This window comes from Myotis nattereri (assembly GCF_964212035.1).
Source record: "Myotis nattereri genome assembly, chromosome: 17".
Classification (NCBI taxonomy): domain Eukaryota; kingdom Metazoa; phylum Chordata; class Mammalia; order Chiroptera; family Vespertilionidae; genus Myotis; species Myotis nattereri.
In genome coordinates, this window is record NC_138092.1 from 49,126,910 (window position 1) to 49,134,447 (window position 7,538).

A 7,538-nucleotide genomic window follows, 5' to 3' on the forward strand; every position below is an offset into this window, starting at 1 on the left:
GCGGCTGCTGGCCCCGTTCACCCCTCAGGGCTTCTCTACCTCCCCCTGCTCCTGAGGGGAAATCGGGGCTGGCAGCCGCCTCTTGCAGCCGGCTCTTGCACCCGCTGCCAGTGACGGCCCCTCTTGACCCGCAGCTGGTGCTGGAGCCGCTGATTGCACCCACTGTCGGCCCCTGGTGTTGGTCCCGATCACTCGGCACTGTCAGCAGGTGCGAGCGATGGCTGCCAGCGCTGATTGCCCCTGAGGGCTTCTCCACCTCCCCCTGCTCGTGAGGGACAATTGGGGCAGCAGTTGCAGTTCGCACCCGCTGCTGGTGCTGGTCCCAGTTGCTCTGTGCTGTCAGCAGGTGCAAGTGGGCTGGTGCTGTCAGCATGTGGGAGCGGCAGCAAGAGCGGGGCTGCCGGCAGAGAGGGGACCAGGGACCACAGTGGGGGGGGGGGCAGGCAGGGGTTTAGAGGATGGGCCGAGACCTACCCCTGGGCCTACAGTTCTTTTCAACGGGCACAAATTTGTGCACTGGGCCCCTAGTAAAATATATGCACGTCTAGATATTTCTAGGTATGGCTGTTTAAATTCTGTTCTCTTTTTTAAAAATAATCTTCTTCTTTGTGTTTCTTTAAAGAAAAACAAACACCTGTGCAACCTTGACAAAACTGACATTTTCTTTTTGCATTTAAAAGTCTTTAATATTAATTTAGATTAGAAATTTAAGAATAACTAAATTACACTCCTGCACAGTTAAGGAAAATTAATGGAATAATGGAAGCTTATGTTGCAATGTAATGGTGTCACCATTACTGACTCCTTATCTTCAAGCGGATGGGCCTGAAGTTGTGATTGCAGAGCTGGTGGGATGTTTATATTTGCTAATGAGTCGCTGGAGGAAGCAAGTCTACTGGGTCCTGTGGTTGGTGCTTTGTTAACATTGTGGGGCAGCTCATTGCATGTTCAGAGCAAAGCAGATATCCTGTCTCACCTCTGATCTGTGAAGGTCTAGTCCCTCTAAAACAGTGGTTCTCAACCTTCCTAATGTCGTGACCCTTTAATACAGTTCCTCATGTTGTGGTGATCCCCAATTTCATTGTTACAAATTGAACATAATTAAAGCATAGTGATTAATCACAAAAACAATATGTAATTATATATGTGTTTTCCGATGGTCTTAGACGACCCCTGTGAAAGGGTCGTTCAACCCCCAAAGGGGTTGTGACCCACAGGTTGAGAACCTCTGCTCTAAAATGAAATCCCAACAGCTGTCCCATTTTAATTAGAATAAGAGATGAGCCATTTAGGGTTACAATTTTATTTTCCCCCAAACGAAGGAATAATGACACATTAAAGCAGGGGTCCTCAAACTACGGCCCACGGGCCACATGCAAATACAAATATTGTATTTGTTCCCGTTTTGTTTTTTTACTTCAAAATAAGATATGCGCAGTGTGCATAGGAATTTGTTCATAGTTTTTTTTTTTAAACTATGGTCTGGCCTCCAACGGTCTGAGGGACAGTGAACTGGCCCCCTGTTTAAAAAGTTTGAGGACCCCTGCATTAAAGTACCTGTGTTTCCCCAGGTAGCTTTCGGATAATACACCCTGACAGAGATTCCAGGCTCGTGCATCTGACTCGCCTGGGAGACACAGATTTGTTCTTCTCCTCGCCCGAGGGTCCGTCCATTTTCCTGTCCAAGTCAGCTGTGGGAAGGTCTTGGCCTCTACTGTTGTTTCATGGGACATCTCTTTAAAATCCAGTGACAATAAGCAGAACTAGACTCACGTTGAGCCTTAGAAGCTTCTCCCACACAGTGGATCTCAGCTGCTCTGGGAACCTCTGGCTCAGCCTGTGCCCTGAGCCCTGGATGTGCAGCTGTGCACCTTGCTTCTGCCTGTGTGTAAACAAGACCTGGCCTTTCACTGAGGTTCATTATTTTAGGCCAAGTTCTCCAATAATTTACCCTTTAAATGCAACTAAAAATAACCGTATTTTGATATCATATTTCAAACTACCATCAGATCATTTAAAAATATATGGAAATTTTCTTGAAAGGCCCAGTATTTCATAATATCAATGGTATTTTATTCTTTCAGAAAGAATCCAGTCAGCAATGTGTCTCTGAGGGGCTTTCCTTCTGTGGACTCTTGTTTGTCAAATAAGATGACCTTCCGCGTCCCAGGTTATGTGAGCACACCTCCTCCATGCCTTCTCCAGTCACAGCAGCGTCCCACCACTGTCATGACCAAACTCCGCTGGGGCTCCTCACTTGGACATCACGACTATCACTGACCATGCACTTATTTTGTTTTCCTTTATGCAGTAAGCCATCAATTTTGACATGTCTGTCACAATTTTTAAAGTCAATTTTTTTCACTCCAAAGCCTATCCTGTCTCAATAGTTTCTCAGCAGTATGATTTTGAGCTACCTGAGGACCAGAGTCACTCCCTTCCCATGAGGCTACGGGACACATGTAACAGCAGCAGGGTCCAGAAAAGCATGAGGGTCTGGTGGCCAAAAACACCTGTCTGTGAATCCCAGTGTCACCTGGTACGGTCATTGAGAAGAATATATATGTAATCCTATATAATAAAACCCTAATATGCATATCGACCAAATGGCAGAACAACTGGTTGTTATGATGCACACTGACCACCAGGGGGAAGACACTCAACACAGGAACTGTCCCCTGGTGGTCAGTGACCTCCCACAGGGGAGTGCCGCTCAGCCAGAGCTGGGCTCATGGATGGCAAGTGCAGGGGTGGTGACAGGAGTGAGGGGTCCCGGACTGTGAAAGGGATGTCCGACTGCCGGCTTAGGCCCACTCCCCCTGGGCCTAAGCCGGCAGGCAGACATCCCTGGAGGGGTCCCCAGACTGCGAGAGGGCGCAGGCCGGGCTGAGGGACCCTGCCCCAGTGCAAGAAATTTTGTGCACCGGGCCCCTAGTTTATTATAAGGGACTGGCTCACATGATTATGGAGGCTGAGAAGTCCCAGCAGAGTTGATGGTGTAAATTCCGGTCTGAGTCCAAAGGCAGAAGACAGATGTCCCAGCGCAAGGCTGGCAGGCAGAGGGAGTGAATTCTTTTCTACTCTGCCTTTTTGTTCCATCCAGGCCCTCCCAGGATTGGATGAGGCCCATCCACATTGGGAGACAGTCTGCTAACTCAGTCTGGATTTATGTGTTAACCTCCCGCAGAAACACCCTCACAGACACACCAGAATAATGTTTAACACAATATCTGGGCCCAAAGCACAGTGCGTTTGACTAAGTTAACCATCACACCTGTTCTCGTCCTGGATGCCCTGCACTCAAGTATAATGTCCATGCCCATGTCCCGATGACATCGCATTCTTACATTCTTATCTGCTTCCCCAGCACCCGCTTCCTCCTTTGTCTGCTTGCTGACGCCCGCACAGGACCATCTGTACCTCTTCCTGCTCACCCTCACCTCTGTCACTCCTAACTTAGGAGTTTGGATGACACTCTGGTACTTAGGACGTGTTCAATGAACATGCGTTGAATGCATGTACTATTCTATTAACCTTCTACTTGAATGCTTACTAGCATTGAAACAGCGTAATTATTTTAGCTTGATTGCTTGCACGAAACCAACATTTACTCCTGGCCAATTATGGCTGAATATATATGTAAGAATCCTCAACATTCTGGTTTCATTAACTTTCCCTGGGGATTTATACACTAAAGGCACTCAATCTGTGGTTTAGGTTCTTTATGCTGATTAAAACCAGCTCCCTTATTGGAATTCTGTGTAGCTCACCACCAGGGAAAAGGGCAATCAATTTGCTCTTTCCAGTTAGAAAGCAGCATCGGGAAGGCTCTGAGGCTTTGGCATAAAGCGGCCCAGTGAGAAGACTCACGCTGGGCTGCAGCCTTCACTCTGTCTTAGTTATTGACTTCTGCAGACTGAGGGCCTGGAAAACCGCGTGGCACGAGATTCAATCTAAAAACTGCCAGGTGAGTCAACGGTAATAAGTCCCAAAATTATCTTAGTCACAGGTTTCTCACTGAGTAGGTACCAGTGATTGGATTTACTTCACAAAGGTTTTTGAAACTATAAATGAGTTAATAGTCTCAACTTGAGTGGAGTCAGTGCTGAGAGTGTCTTGCATTTCTTATTGACAGAGCATCAGATTATCCGTGAATGTATTTATCAGTGCGAAATATCTGTTCCACCCTGCAGCTCCCCATTCCCTCCCTCCCCCTTTTATGTGCACTTACTGTGTGCCAGGCACTCTGCGAAGAGCCCAACGGTCATCATGTCATTTCATTGTAGCAAGGTCCGACTCCTTGCTATTGACAAGGACAATCCTGTCTTGAACAGATTCAGTCACTTGCCCAAGTTCACACAGCTCTGTGGTTGCAAAGCCTACACTGGATTCAGAGGTCCTGCTCAGTGGAAAACTCCTGCAGTAAAGTCAGCGTCCTTTCAAAGTTCTTTCTTCCCCTCCTTGTCCTGCAGGATGGGTGCTCTGCTCCTCTCTGTGCTTCTGGGTGTGTGCAGGCGCAGAGGGTGTGATGTTTAGGGGTGCACGGCAGGGACGATAATCACCCTCCCCTTCTGTTAACTCTGTCTTTTCCTCACTATTATTACTGTCCTATTCTTCCTTTCCATCTTTGGGAATATTTTCTTTTCTCTCTGTAATAAAAATAACAACAAACATCCTGACTGGATTCTGATTGTTTTTTTAGTTACATCCTTTCTGTTTGCATTTGAGGCAAATTTCTTAGAATATATGGTTGCATTTTCTCCCATTAGCTTTCAAGTTCTGCCATTTAAACTTTGTTAAAAGAACTCTAATAAAATATTTCGTTGCGTTAGAAACCATCAATTGAATAACATTTATAATTTATAAATTAACTGAATGATACAAATTGATTTTATTGTTTTTAAATAGATTCTTTATATATTCAAATAAACATTTGCAATCAACTGTACTATCCTTTATCCTTGGAGAATCTAAGTTTTTCTCTGAAATTAGTAGGGACCATCTTCCAATATTGCAAATAGCCCATTTACAAATGGGTCTCCTTTTTTACTCAGGGTTTAATAAATTGATTTTTTTTGTTTAATCCTCACTGGAGGATATTTTTTTCCATTTATTTTAGAGAGAGTGGAAGGCAGGAAGGGACAGGGAGAAACAGAAACATTGATGTGAGAGAACCACATCAATCAGTTGCCTCCCACACTCGCCCCTCCAAGGGCGGGGAACTTGCAACCCTTTGGTTCTCAGACCGACGCTGTAACCACTGAATACACCAGGTAGGGTGTAATTGGATTCTTATAATAAACTTATTCAGTTATTATAAGAAGATATCCTTAATGATAAATGTTCATAATTTAAAAAATTAAATATATGAGTGCTCAGTTATTTTTGTTCTTAATTATTATACAAACAGATATGCACACACACATTTTGTTTTTACCTTTTTCAACCCATATAAGATTTAATAGTTTGACTAACATGATGAAAATTATTCTATTTATAATTACTTAAATTTTTGGAAGAACTCTGAACACTTGGGCCCTACAAGTGAATATTAACATTTTAAGGATACAGCGTTGTCAGAGTTCAGCAAAGCATTCTATTATTTTTTTAGCCTCAAGAATTGTACTTATTTAAACGTCACTGTTGTGCAAAGACTTAGTCTCTCTCTTCTTTGTCTCTTTATCTTCATTTGCGAGTACTTACACAATATATCCAGTAATTGTATTTTTTAGAAGTGTAACTATTATTATTAGCAATTATTAATTTTTATTGCTCCAGATTAACATGAGAGATTAATGTGTTTGCCCAAATGCTTAGCAGGTTAACTAACATCTCCTTGTTCAGCTTCATGGCTTTGTTCTAAGCACTGGCCATGTCTGTCATTGACAAACTGAACTAATGTCAATGATCTTATTTTTCCGAATTTTTTGTGACATTCAGATTGTGGAGAAATGTGTGTGCATATCAGTGGGATGGTAAAGGTGGAAACTGAGGCTTCCATTGAAGAGTCACTCAGGGCATTTAATCTGAAGCCTACCAGATACGAACATGCAAGCCATTCTTCTATGTTTTAAAAAAATATTTTATTGCTCTTTTGAGAAACTCTTTACTGTGTTTATTACAATTCTTTAATTCCTACCATAAGAAAATCAACTTAATTAAATTGTTGACAGTTAAAATTAAATTTCACTTCAATATATTTTCTAACCTAGGAACCCTAAGAGTCTGTAAGTGTTTAATTAATTCAGCTGTATAAGGGTTAACAGTCTGATATATATCCAGGTCACCTAAATCTTACCATTGTCAGATGGTTGCTAGGCAACAGATATCAAGTTTGGCTGCTGCAAGTTTCCAGGCAAAGCTTATGGTGTGAAAAGAAAAACAAATTACACAACACCTGCATTTCCGTTGTTACGCTTTCTGAAAATAAAGTGGTATTTGGAGGGAAAAAAGCCGTGACATTTCTTATGCCCATCGTCTTTCTTCTAAATGTCAGAACTATATCATTTGATAGTTAAGTGATAAGGGACAATAAATTAAAATGACAGATGACATTTTCTTTCTTATGTGGTTTTAGAGATGGGCCTTTAGCCTAATCCTGTTTTCCTATCTTGTCATCAATTTAATTAATTTTCTAAATTCGTTATGATTGAAAAGAAACAGCAGATCAGAAGTAAGGAAATATTAATTTAAAATATACACATTTCATTGCTACTAAGGATAAGAAATGAAAGTGACTTATATTCTATGATTTTAGCATAACACCAAAAGGTCACCAGTGATGAAACTGATGTTGAGAAATCTAGAATTTTAAATCGTATTTTAGAAATCTAGAGTTTTAAAAACTCTGTCTTTGCAAATGACTGAAATGTACTGTTATTACATATAACTTGTTTTTTATTTTTCTGTAATATATATTGGTGGAGCATTAAATATGGTAAGAAATATAGTGTGTAGCATGATGCCTAGTATAAATGCCAATGATGTTCTTTTTATTCCCTCTTTCTACTCTCCTTAAAAGAGAAAGTGGAAATTTTTATGTCGATAGAAGATGGTTTAAGGCCAACAGAACTAAGAGAAAACAACCAAAATTATCTATTAGACACCTAGCAAACAAAAATAGATTGTGTGATCATTAGTTTTCAAACATATAACAGTTATTAAAGCATACATTTCAGAGATCTGACTTTTACTCCTGAAATGAATTGTAGCAAAAATTAAGAAATTTACTTTTGATCAGTCTCATTTTTTTGTTGGGAAAATTTAATTCAAAATTTAGCAAAAACCAGTATTTTTTGTGTATAATTGGATACAGTATTTGACAAATTAAGAGATTTTCCAGTTTTTGGTAAAACAAAGAAGATATATATATATATATATATATATATATATATATATATATATCTCCTCAAATTCAACATTTTGACAAAAGAGAACTTTGTCAAATTTCTACGTAGGATGATGATTCTGGTGCTTCTCTGATTTCTAGTGTGATTAGTGGAACTTAGGAGAACTCAATTAAAATAAAGTATGTTTGG